This window comes from Pelodiscus sinensis, chromosome 24, assembly GCF_049634645.1.
Source record: "Pelodiscus sinensis isolate JC-2024 chromosome 24, ASM4963464v1, whole genome shotgun sequence".
Taxonomy (NCBI): domain Eukaryota; kingdom Metazoa; phylum Chordata; order Testudines; family Trionychidae; genus Pelodiscus; species Pelodiscus sinensis.
This window is the reverse complement of record NC_134734.1, coordinates 567,915-584,867: the sequence shown is the minus strand read 5'-3', so window position 1 is coordinate 584,867 and position 16,953 is coordinate 567,915. Positions and strand designations below refer to the sequence as shown.

The following is a 16,953-nucleotide window of genomic DNA, read 5'->3' as shown; positions in this document are numbered from 1 at the left end:
TGGTCGTGTCGGGAGCGGTAGTGGTGAGTACGGAGGTGGTCGTGTCGGGAGCGGTAGTGGTGAGTACGGAGGTGGTCGTTTCGGGAGCGGTAGTGGTGAGTACTGAGGTGGTCGTGTCGGGAGCGGTAGTGGTGAGTACGGAGGTGGTCGTGTCGGGAGCGGTAGTGGTGAGTACGGAGGTGGTCGTGTCGGGAGCGGTAGTGGTGAGTACGGAGGTGGTGGTGTCGGGAGCGGTAGTGGTGAGTACTGAGGTGGTCGTGTCGGGAGCGGTAGTGGTGAGTACGGAGGTGGTCGTGTCGGGAGCGGTAGTGGTGAGTACGGAGGTGGTCGTGTCGGGAGCGGTAGTGGTGAGTACGGAGGTGGTCGTGTCGGGAGCGGTAGTGGTGAGTACGGAGGTGGTCGTGTCGGGAGCGGTAGTGGTGAGTACGGAGGTGGTCGTTTCGGGAGCGGTAGTGGTGAGTACTGAGGTGGTCGTGTCGGGAGCGGTAGTGGTGAGTACGGAGGTGGTCGTTTCGGGAGCGGTAGTGGTGAGTACTGAGGTGGTCGTGTCGGGAGCGGTAGTGGTGAGTACGGAGGTGGTCGTGTCGGGAGCGGTAGTGGTGAGTACGGAGGTGGTCGTGTCGGGAGCGGTAGTGGTGAGTACGGAGGTGGTCGTGTCGGGAGCGGTAGTGGTGAGGACGGAGGTGGTCGTGTCGGGAGCGGTAGTGGTGAGGACGGAGGTGGTCGTGTCGGGAGCGGTAGTGGTGAGGACGGAGGTGGTCGTGTCGGGAGCGGTAGTGGTGAGTACGGAGGTGGTCGTTTCGGGAGCGGTAGTGGTGAGGACGGAGGTGGTCGTTTCGGGAGCGGTAGTGGTGAGTACGGAGGTGGTCGTGTCGGGAGCGGTAGTGGTGAGGACGGAGGTGGTCGTTTCGGGAGCGGTAGTGGTGAGGACGGAGGTGGTCGTGTCCGGAGCTGTCGTGGTGAGAACCGCGGTGATAGTTTCCAGAGCCGTAGTGGTGAGGGTGGAGGTGGGTGTTTCTGGAGTGGTGATGTCAGTGATTGGGGTAATGTCTCTGTTTTCAATATCAATCAGGCTGCTGGGGGTTATTTTTCCTGTCTGAAATGTGAAGGTGTAGTCTGTAGACGTCAAGGTGGTTCCAGGTTTAATCTCTTGTGCGGATGGTGATGCGCAGCCCTTTGCTACAAATGTTGATGTTGCTGCACCTGTTGGAGATATTCAGCCTGGTTTTAGTGATGAGGAGCTCCCGGTTCTTCTTTACCCCTGTTTGGTTCCTGCCCTGCCTCCCCTTCTCACCTGCCTGGGATCTCCCTGCTCCTGCTGGAAGAGGCCTCAGTAGGGCAGGTGCCTGGGGGCCTCTAGACTCCCCCGCGCTCCACAGGAGCCTGGTGCCAGGGCGCCTCCTTCCCCAGCACAGAGCACAACAGGGATTCCACCGCCCCGTCTTCCCACTCAGTTCAGTTATTTTTTAAGTATCTCAAAAGCCCTGGGCGCACACTGAGAACCCTGGGCACACATTGAGAGCAGGAGCTGCCTCATTGAGGAACAGAAGTTTATCTTCACCCTAGACATCATGGGTGTGGGGACTAGTAGTTAGAGCTGTGGGGAGTGGGTGTCAGTACTCCTGAGTTCTTTACCCAGCTCTGCATCCCTGACATCACAACCCTCCCCCGCTGCCATCGCCCCCAGAGCAGGGCGGCATCACTGGGGCGGGGAGCTGAGCTGGAAAGGAAACGGTCCAATTCCTCTCTTCTTCCCTCCCGCCAAAACCCCTCTTGACAGCCCCAACCACCCAGGGCTCCGCACAGACTCCAGATCCCACCAACTCCCAGGAGAGCTCTGGGAGCAGGAGATTCCTGAGCACCTCCCCCCCCCCGTCCAGCTGGGAGAAGTTACCTTTGCTCAGCTCGCCAGTGTAATCCAGGCAATAGGTCTCCTGCCCTGTGCAGGGGGTGACTTGGCTGTTGCAGGTACTGGAGCCCAGAGCAAAGCAGGTTGGGCACTGCCGCCCGTTCGGGGTGGTGACCGGGGACACTGAGAACAAAGCCAGAGAGACGGTTACAGGTGGGTTAAGGCTTGTTTCAACTGAGGGATGGGCCCTGCCTCGCCCTGCATGTGCAGACCCCTCCCTGCAGCCGGGTGGCATTCTTCTTCCCCCCCACGCGGAGACCCGTCAGCTACAGGGATTTCACTGGAGATAGAAATGACACATGAGGAATTGGAGTTTGGAGCAATACAGGGGAGAAAAGGAAACAAATACAATTGTGCTGGGACTTGTCCACATGAACAGTCCAGCTGTACCGAGGGAGATGGGGTGTGCGGAGCGGCTGGGGTGTGACTCTTCCCTGTGACGGTCCATTGACCTCGCTGTCCATGTGCACCCAGCTGACACATGGGAGCCGTTTATTGCTGTGCTTTGAGCTAATGCCCTTCCAAAGCGCTCCTCCCGCTGACCCATGTGCATCAGTTGGGGCACACAGAGAGCTAGAGTCACACCCAGCTCACACCCTGTAATTGTTCGTGGGGCCGTACCCTGAAATAGGGAGAAATCAAACAGACCCACAACGTACCTTGAGGTGCGGCGGAGTTGCACAAATCTGTGTTGCATTGTAGGACATTGATCCTCACGTACTGGTCCTTCCCCACGGTGAAAGAGAAGGGGCCTTTTATGTCACTGCTATAGCCGCTGAGACATTGCTTGGAGAAGAACGTCTGCTTCATCCCGTCTTTGTCACATGAAGAAAAGCAAAACAGAAAATGTGAGGCTAGGAGGGACCCTCGGCTGGGGGCGGGGAGGGGATTTCACCTCCTTGTGTGGCTGCCGGGATCCTGGGGTGCACAATTCAGGGTTCTCAAGAGGAGCCCAGACCTACACTTCACCCCATACTGAATTAGCCAGGCTGAAGCTAAAGGGTTTGGAGTAGGGGCAGTGAGTGTTACATCTCGGGTCATGGCCACTTTGAAAACAGTGGGGCCAGAGCCTGAGTTTGGGAATTTGAATGAACCCACTGGGGACTGTGCTGGGAAAATGTCCTGAGTGTGCTCAGAGGCAGGTGGGCGTGGCGGGGAATGAATACGTAGGCAGGTTTTCAGACAGGTGGCTGGATAATGACCGACCACGTAAAAGCTGGTGGGGGCTGCGTGTCATTCCCACAGGGGAGTGGAAGGGCCGTTCAGTCCCGTTAGGTCAGTAGCAGGGTGAACCAAACTGGGTCTGTAACTCGGGTTCCCACATCAAAGGACAAAGTGCGGGAACTGAAGGGAACTGGTGAAATCCACCAGCCTGAGGCACTGGGGAGTAGAATAGGGAGAAGGTTTTTTTGGCATCTACCAGTCAAAGAGGAAAAACAATTTTGACTTTACATGCTAAGAACAGGCAAAAAGCATGGGAGGAAGGGCCCCGGCTCTGAGCTGGTGACCTAGGGCATTAGCCGGGCTTTGGGAGCAGCCGGCCGGGCAGAAGGGATCCCATCCCCAGTCTCCTTTTCCACCCCCCTCAGAAAGTGCGTTTCTCCCCGGTGCAGCTTCGCTTGCGGCCGTGCAGCTGACCCCTGGGGGGGTTGAAAGCCCAATGGATGAAATTCCATCAGTAACGCCCAGGGGGTGAAATTGGGCCCGTGAAGTCAATGGGAGCTTTGCAGCTGACCAGTGGGGCCAGGCCTCCAGACTGACCGGCCTGCCAGTCGCTGCATCAGAAATTGGAATGTTGCCAGAATCAGCCCAGCGCCGCGCCTGGTCGGAGTATGGTTTGCCAAGTGCCGGGGCTCCGGGAGGGGCTGTGTTGGGGCTTCGTCTGTTGGTGACGGTGGGGACAGAGGCAGGGTAAGATGTGCCGGGGTGAAGGCAACGTCACCTACTCAAGGAAATTTCTTCTGCCAAGGAGAGGCAGCCGCCCGTTGCCTGATCGTCTTGGCAGGTCCCTGGAGCCACATTGCAGGCCTCTGTTGGGCCGAAGCCCACGTTGCATGTCAGGGTCCCTGCTGGAGAAAGAAGAGAGAGTGTTTCCTTCTTACTGGGGTAACAGTGTCAGCTCGGACACGTCCCTGAGCCCGAGTCTCCCCCTGCTCCAAACAAGAATGTGTCCAATCGCCTGTGAGACCCTCCGAAACGCCACAGTTTCAAAGACAGGGCCTGCAGCAGTATCCGGGCGAGGGATTGTGGCAGTTGGGGGGAGATCCTAGAGAACTGAAAATAGTTAAATGTGGTGCCCCTCTATAGTAAGAGTCTGACGGACAATCCATGGAACGAGAGACTGGCCAGCTTCCCCTCGGCCCCCAGGAAAATCATGGAGGGGATCCTCAAGGAATCCATTTGGAAACTCTTGGGCTATGTCTACAATGGCGGGTTATTGTGCAAAAATGGCTGTTTTTCCGGAAAGTGTCCACACTGCCCACCCACTCTTGAGCACGAAGATTTACAGTACGGCACTGTAAGAGAGAGCTTCTTGTGCCAGAGCAATGCTCTTTTTTAACAGGTGTAAGCTCTCTTGGGCAGGAGCCCTTGTGCAAGAGGGCAGTGTGGACGCTGGACATGCTAAAATGGCCATCCGAGCTTTCTTGCTCAAGGAGCATCCACACTGCCATGGATGTTACTGCGCAAAAGCACAGCTCGCACAGGGCAGTGTGGACATTTTCTTGCACAAGAACCCTTGCACAAGATGTTCTTGCGCAAGAAGCCACCAGTGTAGACATAACCCTGGAGGAGAGACAAGTGATCAGGAACAGCCAACATGGATTCCAAGGGCAAGTCCTGTCTGACCAGCCTTCCTTGGTTCCTTGCTGAGTTAACTGGCTTGGCCTTGGGGCAAGCAGTGGGCGTGATCTATTTTGATTTTGGTGCCGTATCCCGCAGTGTAGTTGTCCAACAGGTGAAGAGGTGGGGAGTGGATGAATGGAGTGTAAGGCGGGTCGTTGGGCTCAGCCAGTAGCAATCAACACGTCGGCTTCTAGTGGGCTGCCAGTATCAAGCAGAATCGGACCTAGGGCCAGTTTTGTTCAACGTCTTTGTATTTCAACACACCCCTGAATGTTGCACTGAGCCACAGGATCCCTTCCACCAATCCCACAAGAACAGTTCTACAGAGACCTCTCCTGACAGTCGGAATGACAGTCGGCACCTCTACAGGGGGAGCTTCCTCAACTGGGCCCGGGCTGACATTGTGAGCAAACAATGTCTGGCGCCTTGTAACCCCAACCGTGCAGAACACTGTGCACAACCTCAACAGCCGCTTTGACATTACAACCGAAAGGGGCTGCTGTAGTCGTCATGAACAGGTCACATGACAAACAGGAGGCTGTCAGACAACTCACCCACCTCACAGTCCACAGGCCTATTTCCTCTGACCCCACTGAGGAATACCTTAGGAAACTACCCCATCTGCTTGAGAAACTCCCTGCTACAGTTATGAACCAAATCTACCCCAAAACCCGACCAAGATCCATAAACCTGGAAATCCCAGACAGCCCATCATCTCAGGCCCCAGCCCCCTTACAGCAGAATTATCTATGTCAACTCTCTCCTTAGACCATTCCGTGCCAGGGCTCTGTCTAGACTGGCATGATTTTGCGGAAATACTTTTAACGGAAAAGTTTTTCCATTAAAAGTATTTCCGCAAAAGCATCCGTGGCCAGTCTAGACGCGATTTTGTGCAAAAAAGCCCCGATCACCATTTTAGCCATCAGGGCTTTTTTGCACAACACAGTTCTTCCCTGTCTACACTGGCCCTCTTCTGCAGGTATTCTTGCGCAAGAGGGCTTTTTCCTGAGCGAGAGCATGAAGGTATTTGCACAAGAAGCACTGATTTTGTCCATTACGAAGTCAGTGCTTTTGCGCAAATTCAAGTGGCCAGTGTAGACAGATGGCAGCCGGTTTTGCGCAAAATCTTGCCAATCTAGATGCACCCCGAAGATTCCTGAGGGAACTGCAGCACTTCAATGATCTACCTGCAGGCACCAGCCTGGCCCCCGTGGCTGTAGAATCTCCTTACACCACCGTTCCTCACAAGGAAGGACGAGAGTCTGTTGGGAACACTCTCCCCAATGAGTCCCCAGCTCACCTGGCAGCGGAGCTCTGCGACTTTGCCCTCCCCCACAGCTATTTCCCGTTTGGGGACAATTTAAACCTTCCAGTTGGCGGCACAGCCCTGGGCACCCACACGGCCCCACAAACAACGTTTCCTCAGCTCCCATCCCCTGGCACCCTCCTCCACTTGCGCTATATTGACGATGTCTTCATCATCTGCACCCACAGGAAGGAGACCCTTGAAGAATTCCAGTATTTCAACAATTCCCACCCCAAGATGAGCCTCAGCCTGGGCCAATCCACACAAGAGACCCACTTCCTTGACACTGCAGCACGAATATATGGTCACGTTAATGCCATTCTGTACCGGAAACCTACTGCTCCCTGTTCTAAGCCGCATGGCTCTAGCTTCCGCCCGGGACACAACACATGATCCGTTGTCTACAGCCAGGCCCTAAGATACAACCGGCTCCGCTCCAACCCACAGACAGAGACAAACACCCGCAGGATTTCTATTGGCATCCTTAAAACTTAAATACCCACCTGGGAAAATGAGGAAACAGACAGACCCAGACAAGTACCCAGAAGTCCCCTGTTTAAAGACAGGCCCAACAAGGAAAAGAGCAGAAAACCATTAGTCATTTCCTATAGCCCCTGCCTTAAACCTCTCTAGCAACCCACAACCAACCGTCCTTCTGAGCAAATGTGGCCATTCTTATAATGGGAACGTGCCTACAGTACTGTTACCTCTGATTAATGCTTCCTATCAATGGCTCATAGCCAGGCTGGGCAGGGAGGGTGTCCCTGGCCTCTGTGTGTCAGCGGCTGGCAATGGGCAACAAGGGAGGGATCACTGGATGGGAGAGGTAGATACACTGGAGAGCAGAGAAAAGGTCCTAAGTTACAAAGACACATTGAGGCTACGTCTACGTTGGCAAAATTTAGCGCAAAATCTTGCTGCCTGTCTACACTGCCCACGAGTATTTGCGCAAGAACACTGACGTTCTACTGTATGAAATAAGTGCTTCTTGCGCAAATACTCTGATGCTCCCGCTCAGGGATAAGTCCTCTTGCACAAGCGTTCTTGCGCAAGAGGCCAGTGTAGACAGGTAACATCAATTTCTTGTGCAAGAAAGCCCCGATCTCTAAAATGGCCATGGGAGCTTTCTTGCGCAAGAGAGTGGATACACTGGAACGGATGCTTTTGCGCAAAGGCACATGCCAGTATAGACGCTCTCTTACTCAAATACTCTAATGCAAAAACTCTTGCGTTTAGAGTATTTGCGCTAAATCTTGCCAGTCTAGACATAGCCTGAAGGTTTAGGCCTAAAGAACCAAGGGGCGCGAGGGGTCCAAGTCAAGGAGGGTTAAGTGGCTACAGCCACGCATGACTCACCTTGGGCACTGGCTGTCGCTAGGAGAGCAGGGAGGAGGCAGAGGAGCAAGGAAACCCCCATGGTGCTGGGAGGAGCCCGGGGCCGGGTTGGGAGTTGAATGGAGCTTTCTCACGGCTGGCGCAGTGAACTCTGCTGGAGGGGAGCAGGAGAGAGTCATGACAAAATTAGTCTGGAAAGGGAATTGCAGCTGAGATTGAGGAGGTACATGGGGGAGGGGGGTGTAACACCAGACAACAGACCTGAGCAAATACTGATTTCTGGTTCCCTGGCAGTTCTAAAAACTTTGACCACAAATAATCTGTGTTGTCCACATTTCTCATCTTACTGAAAAGCCAAATGACATAGGGGTTTGGTTCATTGTCTGGTATTTATAATTCAGCCAATTTCAAACATGTTTTGAATGTTTCAGTCAATACTGAAAAGCCACCTTGAGAGGAGGAAAAATCGAAATGTCAAATTCTGGAAACGTCACTTTTTTCAGGGTTTTTTTTAATGATTTTTGTCCACTAGTTTGCACAAATTTTCAGTTTCCCCATCCTGGCCCTCTTCAATGACGAAAAGTTCTGGTTGAAGAATTTCTCCCCACTGGATTATGCCTCAGATATTCCCACAAACAACAGAATGGGAGTCCTGGGGATTGAGCCCCGCATGGGACTATATTTTAATCCTACGCGCTCCTGCATTATTTTTGTATTTTAACCTCACTACTACCCGAAAGATCTTCTCTCTTTCATCCCACAAGAGAGCTATATTCCATCATGGTACGTTAAAAACTTCTTTGGTTAATATACTAGACACACAGTCACACAGACAAACACACACACAGACACACACAAGTCATCCACAATTTTTACCACCCCGTCCTCACGTTCTAGTATTTAATCCTTTCTTTGGCAAAACACTTGCTCTCTCTTGCTGACATTTCTGACAAGCTGCTGTCATGTGCTTTGCCCCTGGCCCCACAGTCTCTTCTTCTTGCCCACCCAGCCACCCCACAGCAAAGCACCTTTTCCCTCTCCCATGACCATAGCAGGGAGGCCAGTGGTAACAGCAGGATTCCAGTCTGCCTGAAGGGCTCTGCCCTGGGCCAGTTTTCCCCTTCTCCATCCGCATTGGCTCCAGATCTGCGCTATCCCTTCTGAGACGTGGCGACCGGCACTGCCCACGCCAGAGCCAGAGCATCCTGCTGGTCCGGAGAGGGCACCACAGTATTTTCCACGTAGCTCTCCATCTCCTCTGGCAGCCGATGTCCTTATTGTCTTTTGTCTTCTGCAGTGGCGCAGTGAGCCTTCCCTGGCTCCCCTTCGCTGTGTTAGAACCTGCCAAGTCCTGGGCACTTCAAACTCACCACCCCCCAATGCGCGACCAAACCTGACTTTCATCTGCCATCCTGTTTCCCTTGAGCCCACCCCGACCAGGTCTCCTTGGAGTTCCCGACTCACCTCGGTGTCTGTCACCTCTGCAAATTTCGTCCCCTCACCCGAGAGCCACCTCTTCTCAACTGATAAGTACCCAGGCAGGGGCACTGCCCTTCTCCGGGTGTCACCCAGCTCAGCCCACGTTTGAGATCCACTGTTGGCACCCAGCCAGCTATTTGCCAGAAACCCAGAATGGCTCACTGTAGAGTGATAAGGGAATTAGCACCGCCCTGCGTGTGAGCAACGACAGGACCCGAGTGGGAGACAGGTAGTGACAGGGCCCGGTGACTCAACTGGGAGGGGATGGATGCCGGATGCATCCCACTGCAAAACAGGGATCTGGGCACGGGTGACGGATGCAGGGCGGGAGGAATGTGAACATGAGGGGTTGGGTCACAGAGACCCCCTTGGGACTGTCACCTGATGGGCTGAAAACACCACAGAGCCCACTGACCTGCCTTTTTGCCTGCTGCTAAGCCAACATCTCCAGCTTCCTCATGTCCAAGCACCAAGCTAAGGTCACAGCCCTCAGCAGAGAAACACGGGCACTCAACACAGCTCGGCTGGGGGCAGCTCAGAGGACTCATCTCAGGTCCCAGTGGGACCAGATCAATGCACCTTACTCCATACACAGCTCATAATATGCTCCCTTTATCACTGTCAGACAGGTGCCCAGCTCTTGTCCCCAACCAAGGAACAATTCTGTACACGGGGTCTGTTAACAAACACAAGGAATTGCTTTAAGTATTACCGTTTGCATTGAAGTGGCTGCAAGTGGCAGACGGATCAAAGTCAGTCACTAAGCAAAGGAAAAGAAAGTTGCACCTGCTACTCTCAGAAACCTGCTCCCTGCAGCTTCGTATCCGAACAGTCGTTCTCATCGCTTGGGACGCTTCCCACCTCGGGCGTGATCCTCCCCCTGTTCAGTCTTATGTTCCCTGCAGGCAGCTTGGGTGCTAATCTGGGTTCTGTGTGGCTACGTCGAGACTTGAGGCTTCTTTCGGAAATAGCTTTTCCCGAAGAGATCTCCCGAAAGAACTTCTTCCGAAAGAGAACATCCACACTCGAAAAGTGTATCGAAAAAGTGATCTGTTTTTTTGACAGATAGCGTTCAGACTCATTGGATGCTCTCCCGCATGTAAGCTGTGGTTGCTATGGGCGGAGTGACCACCTGGGCACCTGTGCTTTTTCTTCTTTCCTCCTCTTTCAATAGAACTCTCTCCCACGTCCACACACACCTTTCCCAAAAGAGCCCTTTCGGAAAAAAGATTCTTCCTCATAGATAGAGATTTACAACTGTCGGAAAAACCCCTTCTGTTCTTTCGATTTTCTTTCAGAGATACATAATTGCATTGTGGACGTAATTGAAAACTCTGCGCACAGCTAGACGCCATCTTTTTCTTTTTTAAAGCGACTCCAAATGTGCTCCGCATTTTGTGTCGCCTTTTCCGATTCTTTGTCAGAAGAGGCTTTTCTGACATCAAGACTGGAACGAGGAGTAGTGGAGCTTCCGAACGAGGAATACTGGGGCTTCCGAAAGAGCGCGTTTGTCTTTTGCAAAAGAAAGCAGAAGAGCAAACGCGTTCCCTAGAGCAAGTAGTGTTCTTCCAGGATACCTCAGATATCCCAGAAAAACCGTGTAGTCTAACCATACCGTGTGTAGTGTAGACCTACCCTGGGCATCTGACAGCCGCCCCCATTGTCCAGTTTCCTGCCTACAGAGGGATTTTGCCCCAGGCGGGATCCCTTTGTGCTCAGCTCAACCTTTGTCCCATTTCCGGGGGAATGTCGAAGCCCCGCAAGGGGCTCCAGCAGCAGGTTTCTGGCCCCGTGTCCCGGCAGGATCCAGCCCAGTCCAGGCTCACAGGAGAAACGAGACTATTCACAGACCAGTGTCCCCAAATACCAGTCGCTGTCTCTCTTCCGCACCACTAATGGCCCCGCTTTGCATGTCTAGGTCAATACACACCGTGTGTGTTTCACTTCACTATCTCCCACCAGGATGGCTACAGGTAGCCAGACAGAACAGGCACATTCATCCGCCTGTAACTTTTCAATGGCACGTTACATGGACGGGGAAGCATGCTGGAGTCATGTATATTCATATTCATATGCCGCTTTTCATAAAAGTCTAGCCGTGACCCCTCCCCCGCAATCATTCCTGTAGTTCGGGAGGGTGTTCAATGCGGAGACCACGTGCCTACAATGTTTGTTAGGCTCCGGTTACACCCCGCCCAGGCTCATTATCCCTGTGACGCCATTCGCAGGGGTGTTTGCCGAGTTCTAGGTCTCTGTTCACGGGATACCTGGAAACATTCTGGGCTGCAGCCTTGATCCCTGGGCTCTTACATCACAACCCCCCCCCCTCCCGAAAACCTGAACAACAGGAGAAGTGCCTGGGATTACAGAGCCAGCACCCGCCTCTCGGCAACACCTCCCTGCAATCAATGGAGAGCCAATCCTGCACTGCCCCCTCCAGGCCACCTGCCTCCTGTGCAGCTCCCAGCCATGACAGACCCTGACCTGGAACCCAGGTCCCCTCCCAACAGGGACGGCCTCCAGTTACCAAGCCCCTGGGGTCTTCATTCCCTACAGTGTCTCCTTGGGCCCAGCTTCCCTCTGAAGTTGCCTGGCAGTCCCCAGCCTGGACAGACCTCATCCCCCCCATTAGTAGATAAAACATCCTGCTCCCCCTCCCCACAGATGTCCATAGACAGGGGCTGGCTCCCTCCATCCCACTCCCTGGGGCAAATTGAGTCGCAGTCCTGGAGAGGAATTAAAGAGACGCTTTCGGATTCCTCAACCTCCTCTGTGGCTTCGCCTTCCCCTCCTTGGGCTTCAGCCCCAGTTCCCGCCGTGCTGCTGACAGCCCTGGGGACAGATTCAGCCCATCACAGAGGTGGTGTCACGTTGTGCCGCAGCCAAAGGGGCAGGGATCTTACGGCCTCCAGCCAATCCCAGCTCTGCAGTGTCCCCGGCAGAATTTTCTCATTACTCAGGTGCCCCCATGACAGAAATCTCGGCCCCCGTGTCCCTCGCTCTGGAGTTCCCGGCCGTGCGTTCGGGCAGCAGGCAGATGCTCCCTGCTTGGTTGCGCAGTGACCTGCCTCAACCCAGTGTACGGAGCGGCTTCTGCCTGGGGACCCCCGTGCTCTGGGGAGCAGCATTTCCACAAGTAACCTGCTGCCGGGGACACTCAGGCCTGGGTATTTGCTCCTTCTGTTCAGTGGGACCCTCAACAGCCCTGTCTGGGCTCCTCTGGCTGTGCAGGGGCCTTGGCACTATGAACAGGAGAGTGAACTGGGGGAGGACAAGGCCTGACCTCCCCCTCCTGCTCCTTCCCAGGATACCGGCGGGCCTTGGCCTCCCACCAAACTGACACCCCCTTCTTCTGATCTACCCCAACCAGCTGTCTCCCGTTGGTCAAACTGATCAGCACAGGCAGCAAGCACTTCTGCTCATTCTTTAGCCACATTCAGGAGCTGTTCCTGAACAACCCGTTTGCACGTCCCTCTATACCTGCCAGGCCTGTCCCTGACTCACTCACCTACCAGATCTGCCACCTGGCACCCTGGAGATTTCCGGTGTCATCTGAGACTGTTATAACCAAACCCTGATATTGACCATCGTCTGCCTCATCCCTCCCAAGCTACTCCTCGGGGACTGGTCAGAGCCCTCCCGTCGAATTCGGCTGTCGACATCGCCACATTGGGCTCCTCCTGGATCGAGGGGAGGGGCCTGGTCTGCGAAAGGTGATTGGATATTTGGGCAGAGCTGCTCCCCCTTGCAGGTTTGTGGGGATCTGGATCCTGCTGTGTTGGGCTGTTGCCTCTTCCAGGCCCAGGCAGCCAGTTCAGGCTTTTGAGCTGCCCTCTGGGCCCCCAATTCTTTGTCATTTCATGGTCTTTCAATTTCTAGGCCCCTGGATTTGGGGTTTCCTTAGGGGAGCCCAGTTCTCTCTCCTGCGGGGCTGAGACTTGTTCATGAGAAGCTTTTCCCCCGGCTATTTGCATATCAGTCTGCAAATTGTTGAATCCCCTCTGTGCTGGGTCCATTCTCCCTCTCCCAGCCGGGGCCCTGCTGCGTCTCGCTGGGCTGTTGTCTCCCAGCCTGCTCTGCGCTTGCTGATTTGCCTGTCCCTGCTCCCTGACCTGCAAGAGGCCAACAGAGAATAACTAACCTGCAGCTGCTTGGGCTGTTCTCACCCACGGCACTTCCCACTCGCTTAAACTCAACACGGGAACACAGGACAAATGCCGTGTACGCCCCTGCTCGATTGCGCCACTGGGACGGGACGGGTCACAGAGATCCCCTTGGGACTGCCACTTTTTGGGCTGGGAACACCATGGAGCCTGCCGACCTGCCTTTGGGTTGCCCCAGTCTCTGTCGGCTGAACCAGGCCCTCCAGCGTCCTCCAGTCCTGGCACAGCGCTGGGGTCCCTGCCCACTGCAGAGTGATACAGACACTCTACATAGCTCGGCTCGGGGAAGGCTCCATCAAAGGGACTCATCCCAGGTCCCAGGTGCACAGCCCAGTGGGACCAGAACCCCAGATCAATCCATCCCAGTCCGTATAGGGTTCACACAGAGCAAGCTCATAACATGCTCCCCCCTTTATCACTGAAGCAGAGACGTGTCCAGCTCTTGTCCCCCTAAAGGAGCCATTCTTCACACTGGGTTTGTTAAGAAACAAAAGTGGTTTTATTGAGTACAAAAGGCAGTATTGAACTGGCTGACCCGGTGGTCTGGCCCTAGGTCTCCCCTGCTCCCTGGAGCCTGCCTGAGGCTCCCAGAACTGTGGCAACTTGCAGAGTATCCCTTTCTCTGAGCTCCTAGTGAAGTTGGCGCAATAGGTCCCATTCCCTGAGCCGGGACGTTTGGGCTACTGCAATGGATGAGAGGTGAGAAGGGCAGGACAAGCACGGCGCCGGGTGGAGGCGTCACTCCCCTTGGGCACTGAGAACCGGAGAGAAAGTGACAGTTTAATGGCTGTGCCAGGGCAGATAATGGGCCAGATAATTAAGGAATTAATCTGCAAACATCTGGAAGATAATAAGGTGCCAGGGAACAGCCGGCCTGGATTTGTACAGAACCAATCACGTCAGACCAATGTGAGAGCTTTCTGGGATAGGATAACGAGTCTTGTGGAGAAGGGGAAAGCGGTGGATGTGGGATACCTAGACATTAGTAAGGCAGTTGATACGGTGTCACGTGACCTTCTAGGCAAATGCAACCTAGATGAGGTACCATGAGGTGGGTGCATAATTGGCTGCATAGCTGATCTCAGAGAGTCGTTATTAATGGTTCAGTCAGTCTGGAAGGGCAGAACAAGGGGGGTTTGTCAGGGGGTCTGTTGTGGGGCAGGTTCTGTGCAATGTCTTCATCAACAATGTAGCTGTTGGCGTAGAGAGTTCGCGTATTAAGTTTGCAGATGATCCTAAGCTGGGAGGGGTCACAACGACTTTGGAGGAAAACACAGGACTACGTAGCACTTTAAAGACTAACAAGATGGTTTATTAGATGATGAGCTTTCGTGGGCCAGAGCCACTTCTATCACTAACTACTTTGGAGGTTGGGTCAGAATTCAAAGGGATCTGGACAAACTGGAGAAATTGTCTGCAATAAATAGGATAAAGTGAAATAAGGACAAATGCAAAGTGCTCCGCTTAGGAAGGACCAATGTGTGCCACAAACAGAACTGGAAGTGACTATCTAGGAAGGATCCTGCAGAAAAGGATCTAGGGGTCAGAGTGGGCCATAAGCTAAATGTGAGCCAACAGTGTGACGCTGTTGCAAAAAAAAGGAAACATGATTCTGGGCAGCATGAACAGGAGTGTTATGAGTGAGACACATGAAGTCGTTCTTCTCCTCTACTGTGCGCTGATCAGGCCTCAGTTGGAATTTTGCGCCTAGTTCTGGGCCCCATATTACTGGAAAGATGTGAGGAAATTGGAGAAGGTCCAGAGAAGAGGAAAACTGGCCTCGAGAACATGAGCTCTGGGGGAAGGCTGAAGGAATTGGGCTGGTTTAGTTTGGAACAGAGCAGACGGAGAGGGGGCAGGAGGGCCAGTTGTACTGACGTCGATCAGGGATGGTCCGGACTGTGCGTGGCCCTGCCGTGAGGGCAGGGGACTGGGCATGATGAGCACTCGGGGTCCTTGCCAGTTGTAGGGTGCTATGGATCTATAATTCTACACGTCTCTGTCCCCTGAGAGAAGCCTGTTCCTGCTGCCCCCCTCGCATAGATCCTGGAGTGACTGGCCCCTGATCCGGCCAGTTCTTGCCCATCAGCATGGACTTGCTGGTTTTATTCAAACGGGTGGGGAACCTCAGAGCTGGGAGCCAGATACAGCCCCCAACTTGCCTGAATCCAGCCTCTGAATCTCAGGGCCCCGCCCAGCATTGGGGGCCCTACTCTGGCGCTCCTGCTCCTCCGCTGCCCCACTGCAGTTTGGAGCACACAGTCTACTAGCCTGGCCCCCCTCAGCTCTGGTGGGGGGGAAAGGGAATGATCCTCCTGCTTCTCAGCCGGGCCCCATCAGTGAGGGTTTTGGGGGGGGTGGCTTCTCACTCGTGTGTGGCCCCCGGCTGATTTCTCTGTGGATTGGTGGCCCCCGACACAAAACTGTCGTCCCCCCCCGGATTGACACGTCTCCATTGTCCTGATCTTTGTCCGGAGCGCTGAGTGGTCCCCTGTTCCCCATGGGGGTGTTTGTACGTGGGCTGTTGGACACAGCTTGCTGTGGGACGTGTCTGTGGGAGCACTCGGTACCCAGCACCCTTAGCAGTGGGGGCTCTGCCAGCCCAGCCCTGTGCTCGCCGGGTTCCAGGAGCCGCTCCCACCTCACTCCAGGCCTGAGACCCAGAGCGTCTGCCTCAGGCGCTGCCCCTACGGCCGCGAGCCAGCTGCCCTGTCCGGCCTGGGACGAGTGCCCCCCTTTCTAGGCTTTATGAAAGTAACTCTTGGGCACAAATGTGGGCAGCTCCCAGAGCCTTTGGGCACAGACCCCGTGGGACCTGTCAGTTATAACATCACCACCCACTGAAGCCACGTCGCTCCCGTTGGGGCGTCACTCGTGTGTAGTTAGGTACGTGCAGCCTGGGATGGGCCATGGTCTGAAATGTGCAGGGGAGGCCACCCAGGGCTTGTCCCTCAGGGTCACCTGGCACAGCCCTTTTGTCCTGTCAGTATGAGCACTGGTTAGTTTGAGGAGGTCACATGACCCCGCACCTGGGAGGGCCTGGGAGGTAATTTCTCATGGCAGGGCGGACTAGTAGGCTTCCTATTCCGAACTACCTGTACACCTCGTTCCATCAGAACTGTTGCCACCACCTCTTGTACTACAACAACCACCTCGTTTCACGAGGTGTACAGGTAGTTTGGAAAAGGAAGCCTAATCCGAACTACCTAGTCCGTGCCGCGTTTAGCCGCGGGCACGGAGTCCGAACTAGCCGGCATTTTAAAATGGCGGCGCCCGGCAACATGCAAATGAATCCCGGGATATTCAAATCCCAGGCTTCATTTGCAAGTTCGTATGACTACATTAACCACCCTAGTTCAAACTAGGGTGGTAGTGTAGACATACCCTCAGAGAGTCATTAATGCTCGTGCCACCCTCCTGCTGAGAGGCCTAGGAGGTGTCACTGATCCTGTAGCGCAGACTGGGAATGGCGGGAGGGCACCACAGCTGGGGTCACATGTGTGACCGGCGAGGGATACAGGAATCTAGAGAAACACACACCCAGAAAAACAAACAAACTCTTCTGTGGCTAATACGCCTGGCCGTGCTTGTGTCTCGAGTGGGCCAGGCCAGGCAGGCAACAAGACATAACACACGGGGGTTTCTATTTCCAATCCTGGTTTATTAATTAATTTGCCAAAGCCCAGAGATGTTCCAGTGGGCAGTGAGATACCGCGACCCATGCACTGGGCACCCCTCCCCCCATGGTGATACAGGATCCCCTCAGCATCGCCACTGCGCCAAGGAGAGGCCTCATAGATGGGGCAGCTCAGATTTCACATCCTTGTTTACAGGGATCTGGTACCATGTACCCCATACAGTATGGGGAGCTGGGCCATTCAAGAGATTAGATTCATCATCAGGATCCCAGTAAGGAG

General features: G+C 54.4%; 1 long non-coding RNA gene across 1 annotated transcript; it reads right to left on the bottom strand.

Annotated features, from left to right (window-relative positions):
• Positions 1 to 1,048: 1,048 nt before the first annotated feature.
• On the bottom strand, positions 1,049 to 2,718 carry LOC142819736 (uncharacterized). The gene is made up of 3 exons (XR_012897548.1): positions 2,569 to 2,718; positions 1,895 to 2,032; positions 1,049 to 1,203 (listed from the first exon to the last, which is right to left on the bottom strand). It is a non-coding gene; the product is annotated as an uncharacterized LOC142819736 (long non-coding RNA).
• Positions 2,719 to 16,953: the final 14,235 nt, after the last annotated feature.